This window comes from Capsicum annuum, chromosome 6 (assembly GCF_002878395.1).
Source record: "Capsicum annuum cultivar UCD-10X-F1 chromosome 6, UCD10Xv1.1, whole genome shotgun sequence".
Classification (NCBI taxonomy): Eukaryota; Viridiplantae; Streptophyta; class Magnoliopsida; order Solanales; family Solanaceae; genus Capsicum; species Capsicum annuum.
Window position 1 is genome coordinate 155,483,345 of NC_061116.1, and position 16,098 is coordinate 155,499,442.

The window sequence follows — 16,098 nt, forward strand, 5'->3', positions numbered from 1 at the left end:
ATTGATTTGGTGTTAATCTCATGTATAATGCTCATTTGTGCAGGTGGAGGTTGAAAATAAAGATGACCAAGCCAATCAAGTCAATGTAAGGTCAAATATGAAAGAAAAAGAGCTCTAAAGTTCACATGGACGTGTTGGGAGGCACCCACGCAAACAGGTGGCCAAAATGACCAAAACAACCCTATCTACGCTTAAGGTGCACCCCTATCTATACTTGTTCTTCTCTGAAATTGAGGTTAAATTGGGGTTTTCAGCTCATATCTACATTTATTGAACATTATTGTACTTTTCTTGAGCTAAGAAGATATTAGAGTGACTTTCAAGTGAAGGATTATTGATTTATATTGAAGATTTATAGAAATTAAATCTTGGATTTTGCATTCACTTTATTTTTTTATAGATCAATTTTATGGAAATTTAGGTATATCTTTACTTTCACTCTATATGTGTGGCTAATCCTCATCTTTGGGTTATGCTTGAATATGTTGTGATTAGTGCATGGGTTTTGTTTATTTGTCCTCCTAATTAGCTATTTTTTATGGGCTCTGCATTTATTCTATGTTTTAATTATAAATTAGGGTTGCGTGAGGAATGAGTGTAAACAATAACTTGAATTAGTATTTAATAGCATCTCTTAGACATAAGAAAGTTGATTGATAGCATATATCGGTATAATTATGACACTTATGAGCTGTTCGAAAGAACCCATTTGTAAAATTTGGTGTTTGATTGACACAAATTGGCACTAAAACTATTAGATCTAGCCTACCCATGACTCCTAGCTAAATTTAATAAATTCTCAATTACCCATGTATGAATTCATACCAAGAATGACATAACCCTAAGGTTCACTCCCAATTGATTAGACAATAAGTATTTCAACCTCAAGATAGTATTCTAAAAGAGAAGAAATTGTTAACTTTAAAGATATTCCAACAAATCCCCTATTTTACATGTATGTTTGTTTTATAAACATTATGGGTCAACTCCTAGCTGACTTCTAACACTCTCGATTATTAAAATGATTGTCTTTATTCCCTGTGGATTTGACCCCAACCTATGTTGGGTATTGAAACACCCCGGATTTTGGCCTTTGAAAATTTCTTAAGCTTTGGCCTCATTACCTTGGTTATGACTGGACCCCCGGAGTCATAAGGTGTCTTAACGAATTATTGGGATGAGTCATAACCAAACCAATAAGTTTGAGACTTAATTCTGCTCTGAGTATAAGTGGCTTGGTAAGAGACATAAGGATATGTCATGAGCCGTAAGGTGTAATCTAGGGCTTCTAGTGTATGTCCCAAATTAGGTTTTATGTTAATTATGACTGGACCTTATGAGTCGTAGGGTTACGAAGGGGTTGGTCTAGTCGTAAATTAGAAGTGTATCAGGATCCTAGTTACTGTCTTGGTCACGACTCATGGTGATGAATCATATGGTGTGGTAACGAGTCAAAGGGGTCAACTCATGTTCAAAGGCAACACTTTTCAGCTTTTAAGTTGAGGGCACTCTGTACATTTTCCACTTTAACCCCTTGGACCCCACGAGTTAAAGCCTTCCTTGGGGTTTTATTATCATATCATTTCTCAATAAAACACTCCAAAATTCTCTCTCAAACTCTCTATTCAAGCTAAGGCTATGGTTTCAAAAGGTTGATCCATCAGGGCTCTCAAGGGTGGTTTCTCTTCATACATCTTACTATTTCAAGCATGTTACTCTTCCCTAATTATTAATTTTTCAAAAGTATGTGATTTAAAGTATGGTTCATAAGATTATTGTTTTGTTTTTTAAAACAAAGGTTGGGGGTTTTAAATATTATGAATTGAAAAATGTTCCTCGTGGTTTATATATATTATTTTCATGATTATAATATGGTTTTGAACTTGTGGGTGCACTGATATGGTGGATGAACTAGGGAATTGTGACTTTCCCACACTTGTGACTTTTGAATTGGTTATGACCTCAACCCAATTATGTGAAATTTGTTTTGATTATAAGAACTGTATGAATTTGTAAACATTAGACTAGTCTTGAACTATTGCATGATATAAAAAAATAATTTGAAATACAATGAGATTATTAAACAAACAAAGGGAGTCGGTGTTCCTCAATGTGTATCAATGAACAAAGAGAGTTGTTCTCCCTAGGTTAATGAAAATTATTTTGGCATTATGTGCTACCTTACATGTGTAGTTGCTATGACAATACCAACAAGGTATAGAAAAAAGTGTATTGTGGTTCATTGAATGGGAATGTTTTAATTAGGCTCTAATAAGGATTGTGTAGCTGAGTCATGAAAGTCGAGGTCCGAATAAACGATACTAGAAACCACATTTGCCGACGTGGGGTTCAAAGTGATCAGGGATGTTTGATTCCCCCTTATTATTATTAGCTCATGATTAGGTAGGTTTGAGTCCCCCATAAATCACTATATGATCCGGTGCTTAAGTCACCTTGGTATATGTTGGAGGATTTGAGTCCTCCATGTACATATATATGAGATTATTCTATGGTTTGTGCAACTACACGCACTGGGGCCCACCCAGAAGGTGAGAGCTGAGGCCCATATATCTCATGGGTACTATTATATGACAGTTGAGCTACAAAATCCAAGCTAAAGTTTTGAAAAGCATGTTATTTTACCCTATCCAGGCATGTGATCTATATTTTTATGTATATGCATTTGATTATGTGTGTTGTCTTTTGAATGATTTTAAATTGTTGATCATATCATTAAGTTATCCTTATCCCCAAGTTACATGCTAGCATTCACCCTGCTAACCATTTTTGGATGTTGTATCCCCATGCGATGCAATAATTGGTCATACTTCCACTTCTCTGTCTTAGTGACTAGGTGATCCAGGGAAAGCTTTTGAACTAGACTGAAGTGGTGAGCTTGACTCCATTTTATGCTATGGATTTCTTTATAGCTTTTGTATTTCTTTGGTCTTGGTTTTGGATATGGTCGGGGGCATGTACCGACTAGATATTCTTTGATTTTGATTAGAGGTTTTGCCAGAATACTATGGGCATGGACGGTATCGATATTGGTATTGGTATTGGTATTGGTATTGGCATTGATACTAGTATTGGTTGGTTGCTTGGTTGTGGATGGTTTGTTTTAGTTATAGACTTATTATAATATTTTTAAACTGATAATCTCTTATCTTTTTATATATTTAGAATTTAGCCAACCTTGGGGCATGGTGTATTTTGTTTGGTTAGGTGAAGGGGGTGATCTCCGATCCACACGGGACTTGAGATACCCTCCATGACCAGCACCGAGTTTATGTTGTGACAAAGGTAGTATCAAAGATAGGTTTTGTGACATTAGGTGTCCAATAAAGTCGTGTCAAGTAAATCTCATTTATAGGTGTGTAGTGCACCACACTAATAAGGGAGAGGCTATGAAACATTTTGGAATGTTTCCCATTCTTGTTGTTCTATTTCAAGCTATAGAATCTAAGTTCTTGAGTCTCTGTAATGCTGGTTTGTTTGCTTTTCAAATCATGCCTCCCAAACAATCTGAATTTCATGGAAACTTCTCTATCCCACTTGAGGAAAATATTGATGGTTCACGCCCTACTTATGGGGAACAAACCCAGGCTAGGGGTCTTATTCCCGATTGCCCTCCTGGAATTCCATCGGTCCCCTCTAGTCCTCCTCGTGCTCCTCGGGCTGATGTGTCAAATATGGAATTTCATCAGTCCATTCATATGATGGCTCAGTTGATAGTTTCTCAGTCTGAGCGTGTAGCTTCTGTTACTCCATTTTCTGAGGCCACAAAAGTTAGCCAGTTTATGAGGTTGAGTCCCTCTGTGTTCATTGGTGGTAAGGTTAAGGAGGATCTTAAGGTTTTATCGATGAGAAGGAGAAGATATTCTGCATTATGCATGCCACAAATGTGGAGGGTGTACAATTTATAGCCTATCAGTTGAAGGATGTAGCATACCAATAGTATGAGAAAAGGGGACAGTCTAGGGGAGATAATGTCGATCTGTACTGTGGGATATCTTCAGTAGTTCTTTTCTATACCTTTTTCCCCTCAAGAGTTGAGGGAGGAAAAAGCGGAAGAGTTTGTTAATCTGAAGCAAGACAGGATGACGGTTAAGGAGTATGCCTTGAAATTTCATCAGTTGTCTCGATATGCTCCCGAGTTAGTATCTAGCATGATGTTTGGAATAAGGAAATTTGCTTTTAGGTTGTACCATGAATTGATTCTAGATAGTAAGGATGCCTTATTTAACAAAGATATGGATATCTCCATATTAGTTGTGTGTATGCAACTGGTTGAGGAAGAGAAGAAAAAGTAGGTGGAGATAGAGGTAAGGTAGAATAAGAAGTTTAGACTTTCTGATTAGGGTGGAGGTTAGTAACAGAGTGGTATAAGAAGAAGTGGGGGAGTTCTGGTTCCTACTCTACGGATAGTGCTCCTTATCCAAAGTTATCGGGTGATTATCGTTCCTAGCATGATAATGGGTTTAGGGAAAGGGTTGCCTAATCTCAGACTGGTGGGGCTCAGTCCGCTCCATCATATTCTTATTGTAGATTCTGCGGGCAGGTGCATCATGGGTTTAGTGAAGTGAGGAGGAATAAGTGTTTTAAATGTGGTTAGATTGGTCACTTACAGAAGGATTGTCCTTTTAAGGTTTCTTTGGGGGCAAATAAGATTCTTGTTGCCACTTCATCAGATCCTACACCAAAGGGTACTATTTCTGCTTCTATTATGGGCACTGGCCAAAATCGCTTATATGCTCTTATTACATGCCAGAACTCTGAGGCATCTCCCAATGTTGTTACTGGTATTTACGACCCTTAACTCATGAAATATATTGCTTGCTTGATCCAGGGTCTACTCTTTCTTGTGTGACCCCATTTGTGGCTGTGCATTTTGATTTTGGTTCGGAATGCATTCCTAATCCCTTTTTTATTTCAACCCCAGTGGGTGACTCTATGATTGCTAGAAGAATCTAGAGGGGTTATGTAGTATTTGTTGGTGGTAGAGAAACTTTGGTAGATTAGATAGAGTTGGACATGGTTGTTTTTTATGTCATATTGGGTATGGACTGGTTGTGTTTATGCTATGCCTCCTTAGATTGTCGAACACATAAGGTCATGTTTACATTCCTTAGCCTAAGAGAAGGTTCATATCATAGCTTAGAGCTCAGAAGTTAATTTCCAAGGGATGTCTCTATGATTTGGTCTGAGTTAAAGATTCGAACTCGGAGGGTTCTTCATTGATATCCATTCCCATGGTTAATGAATTTTCTGAGGTTTTCCTAGTGATATTTTGGGCATCCCTCCCAATAGGGAGATTGATTTTGGGAATGACCTTGTTCTGGACACTCATCCTATTTCTACCCCTCCTTATAGAATTGTTGTCAAATGCGACACAATGTTTCTCATGGTTTATATATATTATTTTTATGCTTTTAATATGGTTTTGAACTTGTGGGTGCATGGGTATGGTAAATGAACCAGGGAATTGTGACTTTCCCAAACTTGTGACTTTTGAAGTGGTTATGACCCCAACCCCATAATGCAAAATTAGTCTTGATCATGAGAACTGTGGGAATTTGTAAAAATTAAACAAGTCTTGAACTATTGCATGATATAAAAAAGTATTTGAAATATAATGGGATGAATTAATGAAAAAAATGAATCAGTGTTCCTCAATATGTATTAATGAACAAAGGGAGTTGCTCTCCCCAAGTTAATGGAAATTATTTTGGCATGATGTGTTACATTGCAAGTGTAGTTGGTATAACGATACCAACAAGGTATTCCTAAAAGTGTATTGTGGTTCAGTGAATGGGAATGTTTGGCAACTATTTTGATTGGGCTCTAATACGTGTTGTGTAGCTGAGTCATGAAAGTGGAGGTTCGAATAACTGATACTTGAAACTGTTTTTGCCAACGCAGGGGGTCAAAGTGACCAGAGTGATTTGAGTCACCCTTTTTATTATTATTATTATTATTATATCATGATTAGGTAGGATCGAGTCCCCCGTAAATGACTATATGATCGGGTGCTTAAGTCACCTTGGTATATGTTGGAGGGTTTGAGTCCCTCATATACATATATATGATATTATTCTCCAGTTCATGTGTCCATACATACTGGGGCCCGCCAAAGGGGTGAGAAATAGGGCGCATATAGCCCGTGCGTACTATTATGTGACGGTTAACCTACACAATCCAGGATAAAGTATTGAAAAGCATGTTAAGACTTGTTCCCTATCTCGACATATGATCTATATATTTATGTATATACATTTGATTATGTGTGTTGGCTTTTGAATGATTTTAAACTATTGATCATATCATTATATTATCCTTATCCCCGAGTTACATACTAGAGTTCACCCTGATAACCTTCTCCGGATGCTGTATCTCCATACGATGCAGTAATTCCTCATACTTCTACTCTTCCTGCTCAGGGACTAGGTGATCCTAGGACAGATTTTGAGTCCGATTAAGCTGGTGAGCTTTCATACTTCGGAGGACTCCATCTTATTCTATAGATTTATGAATTTAGTATTCCTTTGGTCTTGGTTTGGGTTATGGTCGGGGGCATGTCCCTTCTGGGTATTCTTTGGTTTTAATTAGAGGCTCTGTCAGACTACTGTGGGCATAGGCGGTTTTGGTATTGGTATTGGCATTAATACTGGTATTGATTGGTTCTCTGGTTGTGGACGGTTGGTATTGGCTATAGACTTATTATAATGTCTTTAAATTGATAATCTCTTATCATGTTTTATATTCGGAATCCAGCCGACCTTAGGGCGTGGTGTGTTTGGTTTTGTTAGCTGAAGGGAGTGATCTCAGATCCACACAGGACTTGAGATACCTATTACGACCAGGCCCTGGTTTGGGTCATAGTAGGTTATAGTATTGACAACGATCGTTTATACGTTAACGGGTGTAATTAGAGTGCTATCAAGATTTTGGTGACGTTGCTCCAGAGTGAAACATTGTTTTCATTCTTGTAGTGTTTCTAGTCACTTGGGTTAGCTGTAGTGTTTTATTTTATATTGCTTGTTGTTTTTGTTCATTCTCAAGGTGAGGATAATACTATACACGATAATATGAGACAACACGGTAGTAATATTAGTACATTTGATGGGCATCTTGAGGATATGGATCACCTCAGAGATGCGGGTAGAGCTAGGGCACCGATGGAAGGAAATAGAGTGTTTCAAGTAACAAGCGTGATTCTTTATTTGCTTCAAATGAAAGCATTATTTTGAGGTCAAGCACATGAGAATACCAATCTACACCTGAAGAATTTCATTAATGTGTGTTCTCCATTAAACGTTGCCTATATATCTCAAGAAATTAATTCATTATGTATTTTTCCATTCTCATTGACGGGAGAAGCAATCATATGGTTACGATCTTTGACTAGGGGATCTGTCACTTCATGGTTTTAGCTCACAGATGCATTTTTGGATAGGTACTTTCCTTCTTCGAAGATATGGCCACTAAGGGATGAAATCATCAACTTTTGTGTGCTTAATATCAAACCATTATATGAGGCTTGGCAATGATTCAACAATAAGATAATGCAATGCCTAAATCGTGAGGTCCCGTAAAAATGCTTCTTCAAATCTTCTATCGATCTTTGGATCAATTGAAAAAGACAGTAGACGATAATGCATCTGGAGGATCTATTATCAAACAATCTTATGATGTTGCAACAACTTTCTTTGATCAAGTGACCAAGGAAAGTAGAGGTTGGAACACAAGAGATGCCAAGGTAGCCATGGGGACTCCCTCCGCATCTTTTTTGTCTTCGAGAATGTTGTTTTCTTATTTTACAGTGTTTTTTTCCTTTCACTCTTTTATTAGGCTTTGATAGAATCCTTTAATGCATTGAAAAATAGAAACTACTATTATGACTTGTAAACTTAATCTTAAATAGTATATTTATGTTTTCTTTCTCTATTCTAAATTACTAGTTTCACCCAGCCCGTGCTAAGTTCGGGCCCAAATTCAGAATAGAAAAATAAAATATTAATTTATATCATATTTTTATTTATAATTAATCTTATTTAATGAAATATTAAACATGCCTTTTTTATAAGTATTCATAATTATTTAAGTTCATAATCATATAATTGAATAATTTAAATTAGAATATTGTTTTTGAGAAATAAATATATTGTCAGAGAATTAGATATATAAATAATTCTTGAAGATAAATAATTTCTGAAGATAAGTATATAAATAATTATGATTTGACAAAAATAATAAATCAAAAAATATGATACTTTTATGAATTTGTTAGTATAGAAATCTTTTTTTCTTCTGATAGAATTATTTATTTCAACAAATATTTCTATCACTTTAAGGCCCAACATTTAACTCTGATGAGTTGGAACATTCAAGTAAACTTATCAGTAGCAATTTTCGATACTTTTCTTGATCCATATAGCTACAGATATTGAAAAAGATTTCTTTCTTTCTGAAATGGTCAAAAATAAATTTTGATACCATGCTATCCAAAAAATATATACGCATCATGATCAGGATGAGTTTCGAGGATTAATTTCCAAAAAGGACATCTCACAGAGAAGTGAAACGGCTATCTCCATAATTATATAAATCAAAATTTCAATTTCTAAACCAATAGCTTAATCTAGTGAAAGTGTAAATACCACCTCTTTTCCTTTATATAGAAGTACATCAACATCTCCGGTCTCTTCTCAAGATGAAGAGCCTTTGTAAAAAGAAAAGAGTTACTCTTACTATATTTTGACGATGCTAAGATACGTGATATTTGTGGAGTATGCCTATGCTCCAAGATGCATTCAATAGGGCCGACACATTAATCTTCTTGGTCTCTCAGCTCTACCGATCTAAGAATTATAATCAGCAGTCATATAGTGGGACGTAATCATTTGTAAATATATGTCCTTGAAGAAAGCTAGGCAAAGGGTAGAGAATGAGAAAGGAGATGCAAAAAAATGCACCTGTTGCCGAATAACAGTCAATATTTCAGCATCAACACGACAAATTTCACTATGTATCTTTTGCATAAGGGGCTCAACGCCAGATAGAGATGCTTTTGCACAAATGTGTCAACTGATTATTTCAAAAAGGGACATGATTGGCTAAGATCGGCATGTTTAAGCTAAAGAATGAGAATGACCCCGGGTCTTAATTATATTCGAGACATGCCATTGAAAAATTATAGTAATTGCTACACCTACAGCTCTAAAATTTTGAAAGTTATAAGCCTTACTCAGTGGATTACTAGTAAAATCTTAATTCTTACATTTTGGACTTTTTCGTTGTTATTAAATGAACATAGACCATAATGCAATTATATTGCTACTTCACAGTTCTATCTAATGCGCCTCGATATCAAGGCAAGGAATGTAATTTTCAACAAAATCTTAAGAAAACTATATTTTCTAGACATGTTTAAGTCCACGAGATTCATTGGTACAAATAAATAATAAATGGACTTTACGAATTCCAATACTTGTCCCTAAACTTTATTTATTATACCTTTTGTTTACAGAAATTACACATGTTATCAATGGATTCACAGCAGTAATGCCCAAAGTAAAAGAAAAAGGAGCAGAAAAACTGATTTCACTAGGAAAGAAAAATAATTGTTGAAATGAATCAAAGACAAATATGAATTCAGACAAAATAATTCGGACAAATGACTACTACATCAGATTCAGATGGAAGAAATGAAGGAAAAAAAAAAGGAAAATGTGAACAAGTAAAATACCTATGGGAAACATTTGGTTGATGTAATCCAACGTATTTTGCTTCTCCATGATAATTCACTGCCAAGGACAGATCACAAAAGACTATTCTGATTATACCATCTTTACATTCGCCATGGATTTCAGCCATAAAATTCTTAGAGTTAAGTTTAAATAAAACTTTTCTTTCGTGTTAATATATTGAGCTCTCAAAATTTCTAATTTCCCTCTCATGTATCTCGGGATATACTCAGCTGAAAATTTCTCTGAAGAATTAAAGTTGAACTGTTCAATATCATAATAGGAATACTAAATTAGTACAAGTCCTTTATGATCTGGAAGATTCAAATATTGAAAATATCATGCATAACAGCATAAGGCTCCAGCAAGTTAGATTCTTGGCAGGCATATATGAACCAAAATCCACATATGCATATCATAAGGTCCTTTTTGTATAGTTTACTTGATGAGTCAAGCTCAACTATAAGCAAAAATAGAAATCAAATATAAGAAAAAGGGTTGGTGTATTCATTGAAATTTTTATTAGTACCTACGTGTAGTTTGAGTGTGGCATTCACTAAGCTTCCCCAGTTTTCTATGTCCATGATCTCCAACCATTATTTCATTTTTGAGTGCGCAAGCTCGAAATTCACTAAGAACACAACCAATTAAGCCTATAACAAACACCAAAGAAATAATTTTTCATGTATATAACTTATGAAAAACTTGCATACCATCATCCTCACTCTCTATTTCGGTGTCAACTTTATCTTCACTAAAATCATACACTTTAGTTGCAATATTCATCCACTTATTAAGGAAATAATATGCTTAAGCAAATCAAAGGGCATTAATCATGAGATCATACCTTTAGCTATCAGAGCTTTTAGAACATCCCCTAGTAGACTAAGTTTGTACTTCTTCCCAGCAGAATATAATCCATTGGGCAACTCCATGGAAATATCAAAATCTCCCCCTCTTGTGAAAAGGTTTGATACAAAAGATTCAAATGGCTCTATAGTTGACCCTGATCACAGAGTAGAAGCTGAGAATAGTAAGTTTTGCACTCGTTAACAGAAACAATATCCAAGTCTTTAACTTAGCATAGCAAAATCATCCAAAGAAAGGTAATTCTACAAAAAGAACTCAGAGCTTCACTGAGTTAGCATCTAATTTACAGGTAAGCAGAAATTCAAAAGACTAAACAGAGTTATTCATCATATTGAAATTATCTTTAACTTGAACTGCTTTCCTTAAAGTTCATTCCAGTCCATCAAACTATTCAAGTTATGATGCAAAAGATTTATAGACAAAGCAAACCATTACAATAATATACCATCCCTTTTGGTTGTAAGGAATTACAACAGATCCAACAAACATAGTATGGAGTCCAAATATAAATACCGTGAATAGCATAACGTAGTCTGATTAATAAGGATAGACATAAAGCACTTTACGCTTAGAATGAGTAGTAATCATAAAAGGACAAGATACAATAGCAATCAAATAGATATAAGAAAAATCAGGGTATTTACAAACAACTAAGGATGAGTTGGAAACAGACCTGAGCGGCACCAAAAATTGGGTTTGGAATTGAATTCCTCGTTTCCACCTTCAGGTAAACCTTGAACCTACATATCCTTTTCTTTTTAGCCAATAATCTGTTAGGGTAGATAATAGCTTGACCTTGTAATCATGCCATAAGACTACATAGAATTTCTTTTATATGGCCAGTTCAAAGAAAAGCAGAAAACATGTGTGGACATGTTGACAACAGAACCATAAGAGTTGTGTAAGAACATTATCTTATAAGCAAGTGTAATCGCCTTTCTAGCAATTTTTTCAGGCATAAAAAATTCAGATATAAGCCCCAATTTCTGATGTAGAAGTTTGTTTTTAACATATAAGAACCCAAAATATGGGTAAACTGGTGGTTTAAGCCTAACTCATGAATTAGGATTGAAGCAAAGTTACATGCCTTTAGATTATTGTTTCACAAGATTCATCCAGTTGCAAGTTAGGCACATATCACAATATGGAAAGAAACAGGTCTATAACTATATACAAGTTACTTGCCAAAGTCACTTTGCCTATTGGAGAAAAATAATGTCTAACAAGTAATAGCTTACTACAAATCATCTAACCAAAACCCATTCATTACTTAACAATGGCTTTCATCTTAATTTCAAAACTTAATTATGTAAAGAAATTTCTTACATAACTCACTTAGCTAAGGGAAGTTGTTTACCTATTACGGATTGTTAACCAAATACATCCTACATGACCATCTTTCCTGTAAAGACATCACGCGTATGCTTATTTACCTGAACAAAATCTAAATTAAAGTTATCCAAAAGGATATGTGCTTGAACCAACTCTTTAACAACATGTGCAGAAGGTTATCAAAATTTTCATGTCAATTCGAGGTGTCATTATTCCTTAGAATTATCACTTATCAGGCTGACAATATAATAACAGTAAAGAAGCTTGATCAAGAAACATGTTTTATGTGTGTATCTTATAGATTTATAATCAAGAAACAACAATATTTATATGTGAATCTCACCTGAAATTGTACCATGAAGAATGTAGAAAAGTGGATAAAAAGTTGAAAGGACTCATCCAAAAAGATAGCTAACAGAGATTTATATAGAGAGGAGAGAGAAAGGTAAAAAGAATTTAATAGCACTGCTTAGCATTAAAAACCCTCCATACAATATCTCATGTTTTAAAGTTCAAAGCAAGAGTATATAAACTAACAAATAAGTTACAGATTGAAAAAATTTATTACCTGGAAACTATTAATGCTCTCCTTTAAGTTGACGTGCTTTCCAGGGGCTCCTGTGAAAACTTCAGCAATGTGAAAAGGCTGGCTAAGGAACCTTTGGATTTTACGTGCACGGGCAACAGTCATCTTATCATCTTCAGTAAGCTCATCCATACCCAAGATGGCAATAATATTTTGAAGATTCTTGTAGTTTTGAAGAACTTTCTGTACTCCACGAGCTATATTATAGTGATCTTCTCCCAAAATATAAGGTGAGAGCATATGAGATGTAGAATCAAGTGGATTAACGGCAGGATAAATACCAAGCTCGAAAATTTGGCATAAAAGGGAACAAAAAGACCAAAGTTAAATCAACTCCATCAACTGAGAAAGTTTATAAAGTTACAGCACCAGATCAAACAATGGCATCATACCTGACGGGATAAGACAGTTGTGGCATCCAAGTGAGCAAAGGTTGTAGCAAGAGCAGGATCTGTCAAGTCATCAATAGATACATAAATAGCTTGAACGGATGTAATAGAACCTTTCTTGGTGGTGGTGATATGTTCTTGAAGACCTCCAAGATCCATAACAAAAGTTGGTTGATAACCAATAACAGATGGGATACAACCAAGCAAAGCAGATACTTCTGAGTTAGCCTATTGCAAAACAAGATGCAGATAACATTTAGCACCACGGTCAAGATTTATAAATAAGCAAACTCTGCATATGGAATCATAGAGGAAATCCTACCTGAGTAAACCTGAAAATATTATCAATAAAGAGAAGCACATCCTACCCCTCAGCATCTCAGAAGTTGTCAGCCATGGTCAAACCTGTAAGTCCAACACGTGCACGAGCACTAGGGGGCTCATTCATTTGACTATATACAAGGGTACACTTGCTTTCACTCTGTAATAATTGAGGTCATAATGTGTCAGAAACATACAAGAAAAGCACTATGAGTTGAAGAGGCAGATCAAATAATTTTGATCAAACTAACTTGCTTCTCGCCAAGCTTGATAACACCACTTTCAATCATTTCTCAGTAAAAATCATTAACCTCTCGAGTACGCTCACCAACACCAACAAAGACAGATAAACCACCTTTAGAGCCAAGCAACCCAACTAATCAGCTTTGCAGTGACTTTTATATGACATTTATAAAGAAGTAAAAAGAAACCATTCCTAACCATGTGCTTTTGTGACATTGTTAATCAGTTCCATAATAAGCACAATTTTCTCGATACCAGCACCACTAAACATCCCAATTTTTCCTCCTCTTTGGTATGGATCAAGAAGATCAACAACCTAATCGAAAGCATAAAAATGATAGAGTCATCATTACTGAGTCTAATAAAAAGAAATAACATATTTTATGTGTGTATCTTACAGATTTATGATCAAGAAACATCTATTTTTATGTGTGAATCTCACCTGAAATTGTACAATGAAGAATGTAGAAAAGTGGATGAAAAGTTGAAAGGACTCATCCAAAAAGATAGCTAAAGTTTTGAAACATCTACCAAAGGAAAATTAAGAAGAGTCTCTCGTTGGACAACGAATTACCAATTCATCTAGAATTTAGAACCGAAAGAATGAATCAACATTTATTCATACCTGTTGTTTGTGTAGAATGAGTATGAGGAAGAAGAGCGAGCATTTTGGGAAGAAGATTGATATAGCATACTGTTACTTATAGTAGTGTAGAACAAGCTCTTCTTCTATGAAATCTAAACCCAGGTAGGAAAACATTTTTTTTCACACACTCAGAAATATGGTATTGATAAATCCATCAAAAGATTCATCTTCTTGAAATCCACAAAATAACCTGAACACCACTTCAAAAATCAATGTAATTTTTCCTTAATCTATGAATCCGAGTCTAATTGTAGAGGAAAAAAATGTAAAATCCAATTTAGAAGAATTAAATCTGATCTTCTTCCATTGAAAATTATTGAGGATGGAGAAAAGTGAAATAGTATACAATAGTTTATATGGACTGAGTATAAGAAAGATGGATTGTTCTAGAGCTAGAGGTAGGATATTTGCTAGTGTGAAATTACTTTATTACCCTTGGTCGTCCCTTACTCCCATTTCTATATAGTAGAAATTAGAACATTAATTTAGAGTCTTAACACAAATTAACTTAACAATAACGAATAAGGACATTAAATAGTAATTCAATTACAGTAATACATTACTCATGTACGTGTCATATTTATTTTCTTACACGCCCTTTAAAGAATAAATTTTTCTTTCCATTATATTATTAATTTACTTTTTTTATGTCCACTAAGAAAAATAGTAAATATAAGATATTATCTATTAAGTTGCCCTATTTAGTATTTATATTTAAAAAAAAAAGATTTTTTAAAAGATTTCAACGGTGTAGTAAAAAATTATTACAAACTTTAATTTCATGTTAAAAGTTATTTTGGCGTAATTTTTTTCAAGTTAAAGTGATTATTTTTAATAAATAAAAGAAGTTATAATAAAAGGCAATCCAATAAATAACAAGAAAAAAACCAATTACAAAAGGTCAAAGGGAAATGGTTTTAACAAGAAGAGAGCAAAAATGAAAATATACAAGAAAAGAAAACCATCAATGCACTACAAATTGGACATGTGTAGCAACTTTGCTTTAAAAAAAGAGTAAAATATCTAAAACATCCTTGTGAGAACTACCAAACTTGTATTCTCCCTTGTACATAAGTAATATATAATTTATAATTTGGCCCAAAACGTTTTATGACCTAAGCTCATTTTATCCAAGTCCTAATTATTTCACTCTAGCCTCTATGTTAGGAGCTCACTTCTCATATTATTTTCAGTAGCTTAAGCCTTGAGAGCCATTGCTCAACAGTGATAAAAAATCAACAATCACTGATGACGAGAAGCAACCGATCGGAACGGTATTTTTTTTAGCTCCTCACAGATTCTCTATATTTTCTTTCGAATATTATTTGCTTGAGAATTGATTAATGTATAATGCATTAATCATTTATCAGAGCTACAGTGCTAGTGCCTAGTGGCTAGTGTTGCCTTGTTGATTGTTGCTAAATTTTTTAAGTCTTTTTTAGTATCTTATATTTTGATAATTTAGTGTTTATTTTATTTTATTTTTTATTTGCACAGAAAATTATTTTAAAATACCAAATCAAAATAACATTTAAAGAGTCAAATTAAATCAAATTAATTTAATCTAATATTTGACGCACATTTTTCTAAAAATCAAACAATCAAAAGCTCACACTTTAGAAAAAAGCATGATCCTACGTGCAAAATAGCAGGGGTATTTCGGTTAAATATTTATACGCAAAAGGCCATTGATAATAAAATTGCTACGGAAGGGGCAAATTAGCATAATTTTTTTTATTAATTTTTCACCCGGGGTTTGGTATCCACGTTGGAACCCCGATTAATTCAGATCGCGTATTGCAGAGCTCATTCTGGGGGTGGCGCTCCCAATAAAATTTTCTCCATACCTAGAACTCGAACTCGAGACCTCTGATTAAGGGTATAGTAGTTCCACCATTACATTACAACCTATGTTGCACAATGCTAGGATGATGGTTTTTCACGGTATGATATGATATGATTACT

General features: G+C 34.5%; 1 pseudogene; it reads right to left on the minus strand.

Moving 5' to 3' along the window:
* Window positions 1–12,173: 12,173 nt before the first annotated feature.
* LOC107874164 lies at window positions 12,174–14,180 on the minus strand (annotated as a pseudogene).
* Between the last annotated feature and the right edge of the window lie 1,918 nt (window positions 14,181–16,098).